The sequence below is a fragment of the Cupressus sempervirens genome, chromosome 2, assembly GCF_028749045.1.
Source record: "Cupressus sempervirens isolate cs-2001-9-10 chromosome 2, ASM2874904v1, whole genome shotgun sequence".
NCBI classification, from domain to species: Eukaryota; Viridiplantae; Streptophyta; class Pinopsida; order Cupressales; family Cupressaceae; genus Cupressus; species Cupressus sempervirens.
The window spans coordinates 777698209-777715684 of record NC_143119.1 but is presented as its reverse complement, the minus strand read 5'-3'; positions in this window follow the sequence as shown (position 1 = coordinate 777715684).

Below are 17476 nucleotides of genomic sequence, written 5' to 3'. Positions count from 1 at the left end.
ACTTTTTACATGGGAGGTTCAAGACTATTGAAAATACTAACTAAAGATCACATGAAGCCTCATATACATGATCTAATGGTTTTTTTGCATAAAGCCAAAGGTTCGATTGATGTCCTTACTTTTTAAGAATGGATGTTTCACTACATAGATATTATTTTGAGGTCCAATTTTAGGAAGAGCCCCCAAAGAATCATAACCAGATAGCTAGAAAGTGGACTGAGACCTTTTACATGGTAGGTTCAAGACTACCCAAAATACTAACTAAAAATCAAATGAAGCCTCATATACATGATCTGATGGTTTTGTTGCATAGAGCCAAAGGTTCAGTTGATGTCCTTATTTTTTAAGAATGAATATTTCACTACATGGATATCATTTTGACTAGTAAGAATATCCTTGATTGGGTTGAGTTGATCGCTAGATCATTAAGAAAAAAACTCAAGCACTCACAAGCTACCAAAAAGGAATTTTATATGTCCTCCTACTTAACCTATTGTCTTGCATGCTTGTGTAATCTCACCGCAATTCCTCATGAACCCTGGAGTGAGGACATCACAATATATCAATGTTGTCCTCTATTAAGAAAAGACAAAGTGTTGGAACATTTCAAGAAAGTGCCTGATGTTTTCTTGGGAAATTTACATCTCAATCTTGCCAAAACCTCGATGTAGGGAATGTCTTCAGAAGCCCAAAATTTAGTTCAAAGTTATGGAAGTTTCTATATCCAATTACCTAGGTTCACTTACATAAGAATAGGTGGTTTTGAGCAAGAACCAATTAAACTACCAAGGTATGCACTAGATATTTTCGTTCTCACCGAAGTATGTATGCAAATTTTTTATGTGGTCAAAGACAATCTCCTTGAGGAAAAATAGGAATCCATGTTCCCCATTAAGCTTTTTTCTTTGGCTTGCAATACAATGATCAATGCTTCATCAATTGGAAGTAATTTATTAAACTTCAATTTGGGGTTTTATCACGAAAGAAGGAATTTTGATAACAAAAATTGGTATTTGGCGTAGGGGATTAGATTAAGTCAACACCTCACTTAGAAGACTTGTGGGAATACTATAGTAGTGGGAAAGAACTCACAAAAAGGGATCACTCAAGTTTGACCATTCCTTAAATCATATTGTTGAAACTAAAACTCAAAATAGAAGGGCTTGTTGAAGATGGTTATGAAGTCATTGAACTAGGATGGAAGGAAGCAATTGAACTAGTCCTTCTTGAGTTTTATTGGGATAGAAATGAAGAAAAAAACATAAACCTTGGGTCCAAGTTCATATTAGAATGCATAGATAATTGGTTACGAGACAAAAGGGTCAAATCAGCCAGTCCAATATAAATTGAAAAGTCTAAAAAGGGTGTTTCTTTCTCTAAATCTTCTCCTTCCAACATTCCCCTTCTATTCGATAATGCAAGTAGCAATTCCATAGCTAAGAAGAAAAAGAGAGTGGCCCCACCTAAACTAGAAACCAAAGCATTACCAGTTCATTTGACACCTCCTAGGACGAGATCTAAGACTAGGTCTATAGCACCAATTCAGACAATATTTCAAGAACCCAACTTTATGGATCTAGAACTAGATAAGGAGGATAACCTTATATTACTAGAAAATCAAGAAATGGACACAGAAGTGGTGGGTAGTGTTAGTTTAAAGAATAATTTTGACAACTGAGTGTCAATTCACTTAACCATTTTTCCACTAAACAATGCTGAACAAAGAGTAGGTGCCGAGTAATATGAAGTACCGAGCTATATCAAGTGTCGAGCAGTAATAGTAGGTGTCGAGTTTTAACAAGTGCCAAGTGTTAACAAGTTTCGAGTAACAGTAGGTGCCAAGTGTTAACAAGTGTCGACTGTTAACAAATGTCTAGTGTTAACAAGTGCCGAGTAATAGTAGGTGTCGAGTGTTAACAAGTGCCGAGTGATACAATTTTGTTTAGGTGTCGAGCTATTCAAGAAATAGCATGTGCCGAGCATCAGCAATGCCTCAGGAGTCGAGTAACTCAGGATATCAGCATAAGAGTTTGTATTGCACAAACTATGATGTAAACTATTTTTGTAGCTGACATAAGATAAATCTCGAAAGATATAGAGATAAGAATGAATCTTTTGCATTTCCTATGCAATTTACATGCAGCCAATTGGAAAACTTGGAAAGGCATGCAACCAATCAGCAAAAGACAAGTATTGAGCGGGAAATTGAGATTCAATGTGGATCATAGATCCATACTAACCCTAAGTCTTTGAAGTCTTTTTAAGGAAGATGAAAGGTTCATTGAAAAGATGATGAGAGGAGTAGAGCAGAATTAAAAAGGAAAAACAGAATGGTATTTGGCGAGAGGAGACTTAGAAAGTAAGAGCAGCAATTCATTAATCAATTGATCAGAACAAAGCAAGGTAGACAAATAGAAATCAGATCTTAGAGGATCAAAATCAGAGAAAGAGCCAGAACAAGGTGCTTGCATTCAGTAATCAAGGATTGCAAACAATCAGGTTTATAATACCTAATACTCTCTTACCAATTGTATTAGAAATAAAAGCCTATGTAGATAGGTTGGCTTAACAGTTATTTGTAGATCCTTATCAGAAGGTGATTAAATCCTTTAGCAGGGTGACACTTCATGTTAAGTGTTTGAAATCCTTTAACCAGGTCACTATTGACACAGTGTAAAGCCTTTAACAGGGCAGGCCTTTAATAGGGCAGACCATCAGAAGTGGTTGAACAATATTGCTGCAGTAATTTTTGTGGGTATCATCCCCACCCCAGTTTTACCTTCTTATTCCTCGAGGGTTTCTAGGTTAGAAAATTCCAGTGTTATGTGTTATTGATGCATGTGTTTAGTTTCATGTTTACTTGATGTATTTACATGTATGCAATTTACTTCCACCTGAAAGTTTTATTGGCTAAAGTGTGATACTTATGATTCACCACCCCCCCCCCCCCCCCTTCTCATAAGTATTCTTTCCATATTTTAATATTCCAAAAATTGGTATCAGAGCTAATCCAGGTTCTCACAAGGAAAAGCCTAACAGCATGGAGGAAAAGATCTAAAGATGGAAGCTTTCAAACTTTAAAAAAAATTGAAAATCAGGTGATAAATGTGCAACTTGCTCTGCATAGCTTGGAGGAATTTAGAAACAAGTTGAGAGATTCATTAAAAAAAAGGAAGGATCTAGCCATAGCCAAAAATGAGATAAACTACAAGGAGATTGATACCACCAACATATTTTCCAACGAAGACACTAAAGAGTTTGATGCAGCAATAGTAGAACTGATGGAGAAAAACAAAGTTCAAACAGAGGAGATAAGATCTCTCAAGATGGAACATGAATCACAGGCCATAATGATATGTGAAATTACTGAACAAAAGAAAAGAGTAGTTGATGATAAGGTCATGAAGGAAAATGACAAAAGAAATCTTGCAAACAGACTTGAAGAAAAATGTACTGAATTGACAAGGATCTCAAACATGCAGATGGATACACTTGCCCAAATGATGAACCTTCATCATGAACTCAATGTGAAAGATATTGAGATCTCTACTTTGAAGATGCAAAATGAACAAATGCAGAATGAATTGAACAGAGAAAAAGAGGTAGCAGAGAATCTCAACAAGTCAAGTGAAGCTATCAAGTATTTTGAACAATTGCTAAAATCCCCAAAATCTGCCCATGATACATCAGGACTAGGATACAATAGCACTAAAGTTGGGGAATCATCAAAGAGTGTTGAACAAAGAAGTAACAAAGGTAAGAATTCAAAACCCACTTGTCATTACTGTAATAAGAAGGGGCATACAGCAAATATGTGCAGGAGTAGAAGATTCAATCAATCAAACACACCCAAAAACAAGAGTTTTTGTCACAAGTGCAACATGCAAGGACATATCACACAAAATTACAGATCCAATGTCACAAGAACTTAGAGATTTGATGGACATTGTTATAATTGCAAAAAGTATGGACATAGGGCATTTGAATGTAGATCAAAACCTATATGGACATCAAATCAACCAGCAAAGACATCAAACCATGAATTTTTGGATTACAACACCAGGTACAGTTGTCACTATTGTCAAGAATATGGACATACACCCCAGAATTGCATAAGAATGCATTTCAAGGGAAACTATAAAAGATGGTTGAGTCAAACTACATGTTTCAGTTGCTTAAAAACTAGTCATGTCAGCAGGAATTGCCGAACAAGGTCAAAGGCATCAAGTTCTGAGTTCAGCAATGGAAAGGCAAAGATAGATGTTGGACATATCAGAAGTGAAATGAATAAGACATGGAAGAAGAAAGATGAGTATAGCACATCAAGTGCAGAGATCACTCCACCTAATAGGTCAAGTGATCACACTTCATCAAATTAAGCAAGAATAAGTGTGTGGGATTGATAAACCAAGTTACATCATACATCAATTCCCAGACATAGAAGAACTGCAAAGAAGAAATCAGCATAAGCAAACATGCTAAGTCAAAATTGAGAGTTTTGCAAGATCTGTCAAAGTTGTCTTCAGATGCCAAGTTGCTAATAGCAATCGAGTTGATAGATGATGTTGAGCTGTGAAACATCAATAGGAGCCGACCAAAGTGAAACACAATAGGAGCTGAGTCATGTTGAAACCCTTCAGGTGCCGAGTAGACAGTTGTCAATGCACTAAGCATTAATTACTCTATTTTGAAGGGTACATAAATTCAATTTTTGATCATTTTCCCACCATTCAAATGAGAAGCAAAACCGAGAAGAGCAGAGAAGATCAAGGTCAACTCAGAAGCCATTTGTGAAGATTTCAACAGCGATTCAGGACAAGTTTCATCGATTTGAGGTATTTTACTTAAGTGTCAAGCTATGAAGAATTTATAAACTTGTTTAAATAGTAAACCCTAGTTTGGCAAACAATGGCATCTGGGTCAGGAACCACTAAGGGTAGAGAGAGTCATGAAATACAGCTGGTCAGCAATGAAGTTAAACAACCTGAATTCAAGCCCATTCCAGAAGTAGCATACAAGAATGATCCCGTAGGTGCATTATCAGTTATTCTTGATAAATTTGTTATGGTCCAAGATGTTCGCAGATGTTATAACTGCAAAATTGGAGCCATAGGAGATTTAGAGATCTATAATGCATATGAGAAACTATGTGAGAACAAAAGACTAAAAGATGAGTTCTCAATAATAGAAAGAAAAGGATTAACCAAAACCCTAGAATTTCTGATTGTTTTCAAAACTGAATGGGTACGGATAGTTTTGAGTAGAATACATGATGGAGCCTTTTGGTTAGAGTTTGGGCCATTAAAATTCACCACGAAAATTGTTCAGAGGGTTACTGGTATTCCAACCCTAGATCGGCCAAAGACCCTGTGAAGTGACAAAAGGGAAGTAATAGAGAAAAAAATAGGTGTTAAATGGAATAATAGAGGAATGACTATTGACACAATCACAGATCCCCTACTAGATTTTTCTGTGAGAATCATTTCACACAAATTCTATCAATCAAGCAAGTTAAACAGTGTACCATGTATAGCATTTGATGTTGCATACAAGATAATTAAAAAGGATCACACTTATGATCTAGCAGAGCTCATGTTTCAACAGATTAATGAAAATCTGGGAGCTATAAGGAAGAGCAAGGGAGCTCAGTGCAAATTTGGATCAGTTTTGGTGTGTATATTTTTCTATCTGATGAAAGAATTCCCTTCTGTGGGTAAGGTAAGATGGAGTCCAGACAAAACAATTGTTGAACAAATCAATGGATACATTGAATAGATGGGTGAAAATTTTGATGCCCAAATGACTAGTTACTTTGAGGACTTCAAAAAGTCCATGAAACAAAGAATGACGATTCCAGTCTCATTGACTGAGAAATATGAAAAGGACATTTGTTTTCTTGTAGATATAGATTATACCTATATACAAGCAGTTATACCACTACGTTATGAACTTGATATTGATCAAGCTTCTGCACTGATAACAGCCCTCCTTGCAAAAGAAATTGATAAAAATGTAAAAGCTTTTGGAACCTATGATGTTGTTAAATCAAGGGTGATAATAGATTTGAAGACTGCTTCTACAATAAAGAAGAAAGAAAAAATGGTGAGACAAATCAAGAGAAAATTTGGTGTTGAAGAAGAAGGTACAGCAGAAGAGGAAGGAGAGGACATTAAAGAAGAGGGAGATAAACCTCAAGGTCTGACTCAAGGGTTAGGAGAAGATAAAGAGGAAAGTGTTGAGGAAGAAGAAGCTAAGGAAGCACAAGTTAAAAGAAAAGCCACAACTCCTCCTGCTACTCAATCCAAGGGAAAGAAAGTAGTTGCTCCTACACCAAAGAGACCTACCACAAGGGCTACAGCACAAAAAGCCCAAGAGGAGGCAAAAAGAAAGAAGAAAGACTCAAAGAAGACTGTTGTCGAGTCTAAGAAAAGAAAATTTATTGCCCGGCCTAAAATAGACGAGGAGAAGATAGAGTCAAAGGACAACGGTCAATTTCAAGTGGTAAGACACAAACCTCAGACTGCTGTTGATAAATTATGTTCAAAAATTAGGAATGATGATTTGAAAGGTTTAAAGAACCTAAATTTTTCTAAGCTTACCAAAGAAGAGCAAAATAAATTAGAGGAATCTGTGTATGCTATGATGGTTGAATATAAGCACACACCTCTAGAATTAGATGAATCAATGCCTAAAGAATTGTACAAAATTGTAGATGATAAATGGTATTATTGTTTACAAATAGAAAGGGAGATAAGGGAGTCAACATTAGCTAGATTGTTGCCTGATTTGTCTAAAGATCAAGTAACAAATGCAGTAAAAAGGCATAATAATAGATTCACTCCCAAGCATAGAGCATTCAGCATATTACAGAATAAAATTGAAGAGGTAGTTACAAAATCCACAAGATTGTGAAAAATAGTTTACAAGAAAATAGAAGATGTGTATAATGAAGAATATAAGGTAGAGGCAAGTGCCAAGATAAGGGAAAAGAAGGTTTCAGAAACCAAGGAAAAAGAGAAGGAACAAGTGGAGAAGAAGAGTGAAGAAGAAAAGGAAGAAAAGGCACATACAGAGGAGAAAGAGGAAGAGAAAGATACAGCTGAGCCACAAGATCAAAGTGTGCAAGACACACAGGTATCTCCTCCTAGTCCTCCTCATGCCACCATCACACCTGCAGATATTATAAAAATAAAAGATGTTACAGACACTTCAAATCCAAACATCAACCGATTAACTGCAGAGGATTTAGAAATCCTTGACCAATCATCACTAGTAGCAAAATTAAGTTCAAATCCTGTATTGGTCAGTGTTGATGAATTATAGAATCTAGAAGTTAAAACAAAGATAGTCAAGGTAAAAGCACAAGTGCCACCCTCGACCATACAAACTACTGGTATTCTATTTCTTCCACCACCACCTCCACCAAGTGTAGTCACTTATACACTTCAAATGCTGAGTACAGCAGCAGGGGAAATAAAAGAAACATCTGAACAACTAACAAGTTCAACCCCACCTAGCGATCATAAAAGGGATACTCAAGCTGAAGAAAAAGATGAGACAAAGAAGGAGGAGTCTACAATACAAACACTGGTTGCATTAAAAAAATCAGGTACTCCAACAGAAACTCTTTAGCAGCCGAGTACTGATGGGTTACAACTACAAATTAGGACACTAGGCTTGAGCTCATCAAAGGTAGTCAGGAAACTTCACTATGGAGTTCCTGAGCTTGATGAAGAAATAAAGATCCCATATTATGAATCTAGCACTCTCACTGAAGAAAATATCAATGAAATTCAGAGTGCATTGGACAGAAGAAGGAGACAAGAAGCACTAAGAAAAGAACACAAGCATAAGCTTACCTTGAATGAAATCAAAGACATATTCATAGAAGCTTTCTACTTACAGTCTCCAAATGAGTCAAGACCAATTATAGAGCAACTATCTATTATAGTTGACCAGGTGACTAGTGAAGACTAGGAAACAAATGCCAAATTTCTCGAATGGTCAAAAAGGAAGTTCCAAGGCAAGGTAAATAATAAGATATCCAGTGATATAGCACTATCACAAGTAGAACTAGCAAAGAAAATTAAAACAGTTAAAACTATACTAGGAAACATCTTTTCCCTATACAACAAGTTGTGTGATTTTTCCACATTCACACAGGACAATAGCCAGAAAATACTGAGCTTGGAGAACAATCTGAAGATTTCTAGCATGCAACTCCCCACAAATCTAGCTCAGAGTGAGAAGCATTTTGCCCAATTGCTTCACACACAAAGAGAGTTAGTTTTCTTAGCAGCAGAGGAGGCAACCACAAAAGCTAAATTGATGCAAATTCAATCCTCAATAACTCCTCATTTGGAACTACTTCACAAGGAGCAGATAAATGCAGAGGCAATCCTCAAGAAAGACCCCAATCTTTCTTCATCTGATGGACTTGTACACCTAGTAGCAGAGATTGCCATCCAGCATAAGTCATTGGATGTCGCACTAGCAAATTGGGATGTAGCTTTGAAGGTACTCCTTGAAGTAAATAGTACATTTTTTGCCAAGTATGGCATTTCCTTGTAAGACCCTTGACATAAGTGTCAAAAAGGGGGAGAATAAGAATGGGGGAGTGATAAGAAGAGATTAAGTATGGGGGAGTTAAGTACAGGAATGAAATGATAATTATGATAAAAGGGGGAGATAGCAAATTTTGGGAGCAAATTATGATAAGTATGATAAAAGGGGGAGATAGAAAATTTTGGGAGCAAATTTTGAGATAGCAAATTTTGGGAGAAAAATTTTGAGATAGCAAATTTTGGGAGAAAATTTTGAGATAGAAAATTTTGATTAGTCAGAATGCAGAAACAGGACAGAAATCACTGAGTGTACATACAGGATCAACTAACAAGGAGTCATAAGGATCTTAGTTAAGTGTTTTTTTCACTCATGTCAAAGGGGGAGATTGTTAGTTTAAAGAATAATTTTGACAACTGGGTGTCAATTCACTTAACCATTTTTCCACTAAACAATGCCGAACAAAGAGTAGGTGCCGAGTAATATGAAGTACCGAGCTATATCAAGTGTCGAGCAATAACAGTAGGTGCCGAGTGTTAACAAGTGCCGAGTGTTAACAAGTGTTGAGTGTTAACAAGTGCCAAGTGTTAACAAGTGCCGAGTGTTAACAAGTGTCGAGTGTTAACAAGTGTCGAGTAACAATAGGTGCCAAGTGTTAACAAGTGCCAAGTGATATAGTTTTGTTTAGGTGCTGAGCTATTCAGGAAACAGCATGTGTTGAGCATCAGCAATGCCTCAGGAGTCGAGTAACTTAGGATATCAGCATAAGAGTTTGTATTGCACAAACTATGATGTAAACTATTTTTGTAGCCGACATAAGATAAATCTCGAAAGATATAGAGATAAGAATGAATCTTTTGCATTTCCTATGCAATTTACATGCATCCAATTGGAAAACTTGGAAAGGCATGCAACCAATTAGAAAAAGACAAGTATTGAGCAGGAAATTGAGATTCAATGTGGATCGTAGATCCATACTAACCCTAAGTCTTTGAAGTCTTTTTAAGGAAGACGAAAGGTTCATTGAAAAGATGATGAGAGGAGTAGAGCAGAATTAAAAAGGAAAAACAGAATGGTATTTGGCGAGAGGAGACTTAGAAAGTAAGAGCAGCAATTCATTAATCAATTGATCAGAACAAAGCAAGGTAGACAAACAGAAATCAGATCTTAGAGGATCAAAATTAGAGAAAGAGCCAGAATAAGGTGCTTGCATTCAGTAATCAAGGATTGCAAACAATCAGGTTTATAACACCTAATACTCTCTTACCAATTGTATTAGAAAGAAAATCCTATGTAGATAGGTTGGCTTAACAGTTATTTGTAGATCCTTATCAGAAGGTGATTAAATCCTTTAATAGGGTGACACTTCATGTTAAGTGTTTGAAATCCTTTAACCAGGTCACTATTGACACAGTGTAAATCCTTTAATAGGTCAGGCCTTTAATAGGGCAGACCATCAGAAGTGGTTGAACAATATTGCTGCAGTAATTTTTGTGGGTATCATCCCCACCCCAATTTTACCTTCTTATTCCTCGAGGGTTTCTGGGTTAGCAAATTCCAGTGTTATGTGTTATTGATGCATGTGTTTAGTTTCATGTTTACTTGATGTATTTACATGTATGCAATTTACTTCCACCTGAAAGTTTTATTGGCTAAAGTGTGATACTTATGATTCACACCCCCCCCCCCCCCCCTCTCATAAGTATTCTTTCCATATTTGAATATTCCAACAGGTAGTACAAATGTGATTCAACCAAGCTTTATGACTCCTATTAAAAAAAAAAAGGAGTGATAGTTGCAAGCACTATACCTCCCTAGTTATCAAGTTCAAACAACAAAAAATGTAGCCTAAAGCTAGTCTCTTTGGCAGTCAAGGACATAGTCACTAAGTACGCTACTCACACTCCTAAAAAAAAAAGGTGAAAAACAATGCTCACCTAACCAAGAATCCTATAACGGGGAAAGTGATTGTAGAAATAGCCACTTATAAACAGAAAGAAGGCATACATGAAGTGGAAGATGAATATTTTGAAATCACAACCATGGATTTAGGAGCCCTCGGTCAGGATATTTGTAATCATCTTTTTAAATTCTCATCCAATCATATTCTAAATTAGTCTGAGAAACATAGCTAGGAGAAGAGGTAACTAAAGTGACTGGTCATAATTATGGCTGAATATATTGACTCCCTGATGAATGTTGGCATGCTCCCCCTAATATAGGTTCTTCAATCATTCAATCCTAATTCTTCTAACATCCAATAGTCGGTCAATAAAATGCAAAGATGAAAGTTCTTTTTAGAGGCAATGAATAGTTGGATAGGATTTGTCATAGAGGAAGGAAGTAAGTTCATTCTAGAATTTACTACTACATATACAAAAGGGGAGATGTTTCTTAGAGAAATCCAAACCCTTATGCCTGTGTGGGAAGTAGATGAAGCTTGATGTTGCGCAATAGTTTTTCAAGTACAAGAAGTTGAGAAGTATGGAGTGATAAACTTCCTTACTAAAAATCCCATGAAAATTGTAGACCCTTGCATGTTTTTTATATTGAAAAGCAATATGAATTGGAAAAACTCTTTATTTTTTGCCCCTTTAGAAGAAATATAGGCAATCAAGAATGAAATCAAAGGAATGCATAAGGAGGTCCTAAAAGACATGCAAATAATCAATCTCACTGGTATTCTACAGTTTCAAGATGGAAATATAGATTCGAAGACTTTAATTAAAAGTTTACAAGACATCATGTTTGAGATCAGAGATAACGATAGTCCAACTCCTCAAGGTTTTACCATAGTGGCTAATGTGGAGTCTATGTTGTATCTGAACCAAGAACATTTACCCAAGAAGATAAAAAGAACAATGCAAAGTTGCTAAGTCTGAAGAATCTACATTCTCGCACAGTTCAAGAATTTGCAAGTGCCTTTAGGAGATGGAAGTTGGTTAAGCAGGCCATGTTAGAAGAGGATAAGCTCAATGAAGTGTATTAGTTGCATGGCAATTGTCTTTGAAAACTTTCATTCTAAAGACTATTTTGATTAGTTAATTTTTACAACTACTTTATAACCAAGATGGAGGGGTTTTGAGCATAAGGATGGTTAAGAGTTAGATTTTAACTAGTAAAAGTATCCTAACAGTAGTTTGAAATAAATATTTTCCTTTTTTGATTAGTCGAAAAAGAAAGTTTTGATAATTTTGAGACTTTGAGCTCAAAAACTTATATGTATGTATGTATGTATGTATATATGTATATATATGTTTATATGCATATACATACATATATGTACATATATATACATAGATATATGTATATGTATATGTATATACACATATACATATATATGTATATGTATATACACATATACATATATATGTATATGTATATACACATATACATATATATGTATATACACATATATGTATATATGTGTATATACATATATACATATATGTGTGTATATATATACATATATCTATGTACATATATATGTATATATATATACATATATGATGCAGGAGCATCCTAGGTATGAGGGCAATCTTGCATCAACCAAAAAATATTTTATTTTTTAGTCTTTTCTATTTTAATAAGGGTTAGTAGACAGGGTGGTTAATATTTATGGAAACTTGCTATTTTTAGTAAGTTTGTCATATGAGCTCGAAATATTCTCATTTTCTATAGAAAAGTTCATTTTAGAGATATGAGCCTACCATAAAAAAATCTCATTGCTCCAGCTTAACTATCAGAGAAGTTATTGCAAATTTTTGGTGGAAAAATTTGCAGAAAAAACTTCATGCTCACCATTGGAGGCCTTAGAGTGCCCGGATGAGGTTCAAAAACTCGACGAAAGGGTGTTAGTGTTGTTTTGAGCCTATAGATCAGGAGCTATTGGAGCAACAGTTCATGAGTTATGGCCTTCGTAAGTTGGGCTACCAAAATTTCTAAAATAATTTGTCAAAGATGTATTTGGACAACACTATGTGTATTGTTAAGGTCTGTCAATCCTAGGTATTAAGTTTGAGCATCTAGAACCTTCTCGGGCGACATAAAACTACCTATTTAAGAAAGGCTCAAACATTGTCTAGAACAGCTCGAGGGTGATAGTTCACAACCTATCTTGCAAATTATTGTACCAAAGGTGCCCATGTGGGTTAGCATATTGTATTTATAAATTTTGCAATGCAAATAAGAAGTCCATATTTTGTTCTCGCATTTACTATTGTTTCTATGTTTCTATTATGAGTTTATGGTATTAAGGGGAATTCCCTGTATCAAGTGGTATTAGAGCTAGAGTTCTTGAGTGTGTGGATAGATCACTAACTGTGAGGCAGTTTGCACCAAGACCATGTTTTGGGCTAAGCATGTAGACAAATCACTGATTGTGAGGCAATTTGCACTAGGGTTTCAATGGAAGCACGAAAATGCCCCCATGAAGAGAGTGTGGTGGAAGAGTTGTAGGTGTTACACATAAGGGTTTCCCAACCCTCCAAAGACAAATGCAAGCATTGGAGAAAAAATGCATAGAGGAATGAATCTTCCCATAAGAGATGAAAGTGAGGATGAGGATGAAGTAGAAGAAAATGCCAAAGCAGAGGTAGTTCTAAACCTAGAGGAAGAGAGGCTTTTTAGGCCATCTCAAAGATTGAAAGAAGACCTAAATTTGAGGTTCCCACATTTTTGGGAAATCTTAATCCAAAGGAGCTAATTGATTGCATCAATGAACTAGAGGAGTACTTTGAGTATGAAGATATTGATGATCCTGATAGGGTCAAGTTTGTGAAGGAAAAACTGAAGGGACATGTGAAGATCTAGTAGCAGGAGGTTTAGTTGGAGTGAAATAGAAAGGGAAAGAAAAAAATCACCAGATGGGATTGGGTGAAAGATAAATTGAAGTGAGAATTCATTCTTGTAGATTATGAGCTTGATCTATTGAAGAAGATGCAAGGGTTGAAGCAAGCAGGAAAATCTATTCAAGAGTATCCCAAAGAGCTCTACCGAGTTCTCATTAGAACGGGACATGCAGAATCTAATAAGGAGAAAGTTGCTCATTATCTTAATGGGTTAAGGCTCAGCATTCAAGATGAGCTAAGTCTAGTTTGAATGAGAAGTATTGAGGAGGCATACCATTTTTCCCTAAGAGTTGAAGAGAAACTGAGCAAGAAGTTTGACAATAAGAATATTGGAAGAGGTCAAAATGGAAGATCTAGTGGACAATCTTATGGTGGTCATAATGATGATCAAAAGAAAAAGGATGAGGCTGGCAGTAGAAGTCAAAACCAGAGGAGAAATAATTTCAATCATTTCCATGATTAGAACAATAGATATCAGAGAGGAAGAGGCAAAGGACAAGGATTTGGAAGAGGAAGCTTCCGTAGAAAATTTTTTCACTATGGAGAAGAAGGGCATAAAGCATTTGAATGTACCTAACACTAAGGAAGGACATATCAAAGAACAGAAGGTCAAGTGAGAGTTGCACATGTTGATGAAAATGTTAGATCCTTACATTCTGAAGATGTTGAAAGAGGAGAAGTCCTAGTTAACTGAAGAGTCCTATTTAGTGGTGAGAATGAACCTAAGCAAAGAAGGAGCTTGTTTCACACAAGGTGCAGATGTGAAGATAAGTGTTGTGATGTGATAATTGATGGTGGAAGTACTAAAATTCTAGTGTCAGAAATGATGGTCACCAAGTTGAAGCTGAAGAGGTAGAAACACCCGCATCCATATAGTATAACTTAGGTGCAAGATGACCACAAGGTCATGGTCAATGAGCAGTGCTCAGTGAAGTTCAAGATTGGAAGCTACCAAGATGAGGTACTATCCGATATTATACCTATGAACTTATGGCATATGTTGTTGGGTAGGTCATGGCAGTTTGACATGCATGTTGTACATGATGGGCAAGCAAATACTTACACTCTAAGGATGGAGTGAAACATAAGTTGAAGTCATTGAAGAATAAAGAAAAAAATGTATGTAGTGCTTCCATAATATGTTTTTTTGATGGAAAAGAATTTCTTAAAGGTATGAAGCATGAGCATATGTGTTTTTCTATTTTTCCTAAAGATAGTAAAGAATAAGTAGAGGAGGTACCTATAGAATTTGCATATATGTTAGAAGAGTTTTTTGATATTGTATTAGATAATGGACCTAATGGATTTCTCCCAATGAGGATGATCAATCATTAGATGGATTTGGTTTCAGGAGCCAATTTTCCAAACAAGGCAGTACATAGAATGACACCAGCAAAAAGTGAAGAGTTGAACAGGCAAGTTCATGAGTTATTGCAAAAGGGGTTGATTCGAGAAAGTCTAAGTCCATTTGTTGTACCAGTAGTATTAGCACCAAAGAAGAATGGAGAATGGAAGATGTGCACAAATTCTCACACTATCAACAAGATCACAATAAAGTATATATTTCCATTGCCAAGGATGGATGATATTATGGACTGTTTGAGTGGAGCTCAGTATTTCACAAAGATAGATCTGAAGAGTGGGTACCATCACATTCGTATCAAAGAAGGTGATGAGTAAAAGATTTCTTTCAAAACAAGGGAAGGACTATATGAGAGGTTAGTCATACCTTTTGGGCTAACCAATGCACCAAGCAATTTCATGATGCCATGAATGAAGTACCGAAGGAATTTCTAGGTAAGTTTGTCACTGTTTACCTAGATGATATATTGATCTTTAGTAAGACATTAGAGGAGCATTTGATTCATATTTGCAAGGTGTTTGATAAGTTGAGGGAGGAAAAGTTGTTGATAAACTTAAAGAAGTGCAGTTTTGTAAAGAAAGAGTTGGTGTATCTGGGATTTGTAGTCTCAAGAGAAGGTCTAAAAATGGACCCAAAGAAATTGAAGGCTATCCTTGAATGGCCTACTCCAAGGAGTGTGACAGAGGTAAGATCTTTTCATGGACTAGCTAAATTTAATAAAAAGTTCATAAGAAGTTTTAGCAGTATTTGTGGACCCTTGACTGAAACAATGAGAGGGAATAGGAAAGAGTTTAAGTGGATTGTAGGAGCAGATAAGAGTTTTAATCTATTGGGACAAAAATTTACTGAGCAACCTATTTTAGTACTTCCTGATTTTAACAAGGTGTTCCAAGTAGACTGTGATGCTAGTGGTACTGTAATAAGAGTTGTTTTGAGTCAAGAAGGTAGACCTGTTGCTTATTTTAGTGAGAAGTTGAATGATACAAAAAGAAAATATTTTGTTTATGAATAGAAATTTTATGCTTAGTTCAAGCATTGAAGAAGTGGAGACACTTTCTTCTTTCCAAGGAGTTTTTTTTGTATACTAATTATCAAGCTTTGCAATATTTGAATAGTCAAGGTAAATTAAACCAAAGGCATTTGAAGTGGGTTGAGTTTTTACAGAGTTATACATTTGTTTTGAAACACAAGAGTGGGAAATCTAACAAAGTTGCAGATGCTCTTAGTAGAAGACAACTTTTGCTAATAGAAATGTAGATAAAGGAGGTTGGGTTCAAGGAACTCAGTACATTGTATCTAAATAATCCTAATTTTGGTGAAGCATTGAAGGCTTGCACAGAACCTGTTACACTTGATAGGAAAAAGTGGTTGAATTTTATGATCTAGAATAATATATTGTTCAAAGGAAGCCAGTTGTACATTCCCAGAAGTTCAATGAGAGAGAATATTATCAAGAAGAAGCATAGTGGAGGATTGGTCGGACATTTTGGTAGAGATAGAACTATAGCTTTGGTTGCTAAAAGTTATTACTGGCCACAGTTACAGCAAGATGTGATAAAGTTTTTACAAAGTTGTCGAGTATGTCAGATGGCGAAAGGAGTGAAATAGAATATAGGGTTGTATCATCCATTACCTGTACCAGAGAAGTCATGGGAGGATATCAACATGGATTTTGTTCTTAGATTACCAAGGACATAGCGCAGGCATGATTCTATTTTTGTGGTGGTTGACAGGTTTTCAAAGATGGCACATTTTATTCCTTGCAAGAAGACTAGTGATGTTGTTCATGTAGCAGAATTATTTTTCAGAGAAGTGGTGGCATTACATGGTCTGCCAAAGAGTATAGTTTTAGATCAAGATACCAAATTTGTTGGGTATTTCTAATGTACATTGTGGAAGAAGTTGAAGACAAATTTGAAGTTTAGTTCATTACATCATCCATAGACTAATGGATAGATAGAAGCTATGAATCACAGTTTGGTAAATTTGTTGAGATGCTTGATTGGAGATAAACCAAAAGGATGGGATATGATTTTACCACAGGTGGAATTTGCATATAATAATTCTATCAACAGGAGTACTGGTAAATCACCATTCCAGATTGTATATTGGAGTAGTCCTAGAAATGCTTCTGAACTAAGGTAGTTGGATAAAGGAGAGTTAAGTAGTGATGAAGCAAAAGATTTTGTTGAACATTTGAAGAACATCCATGAGCAGATGAGGAAGCACATCATAAAGATGAATACACCGTATAAGGCTAAGGTAGATGTGAAAAAAGGAGATATAAGGAATTTTAGATTGGAGATGAAGACTGTAGTCATAGTTCATTTGAGAACGAAGCATTTTCCAGTGGGTACATATAATAAGCTGAAGATGAAGAAGTTTGGACTGAACAAGATAGTGATGATTCTAAAAATGTGTATGAAGTGGAGTTTCTTGCTAAATTGAATATTTCACCAGTATTAAATTTTTAGATTTGACAGAGTATTATGAAGGAGGTGATGGAGATGAAGTTGCAGAAGTGCAGTGGAGCATTCTAGTAGCTAGTTTGGTTACAAAGGAGATTGAGGAGATACTAGACAGTCCTATTGGAAAAAGTACCAGAAATAGGACTTATGAGGAATATCTGGTCAAATGGGAAGGGAGACCAATTGAGGATTCATCATGACTAGCAAAGGAGGAGGTAAATCGTCTTGGTTTT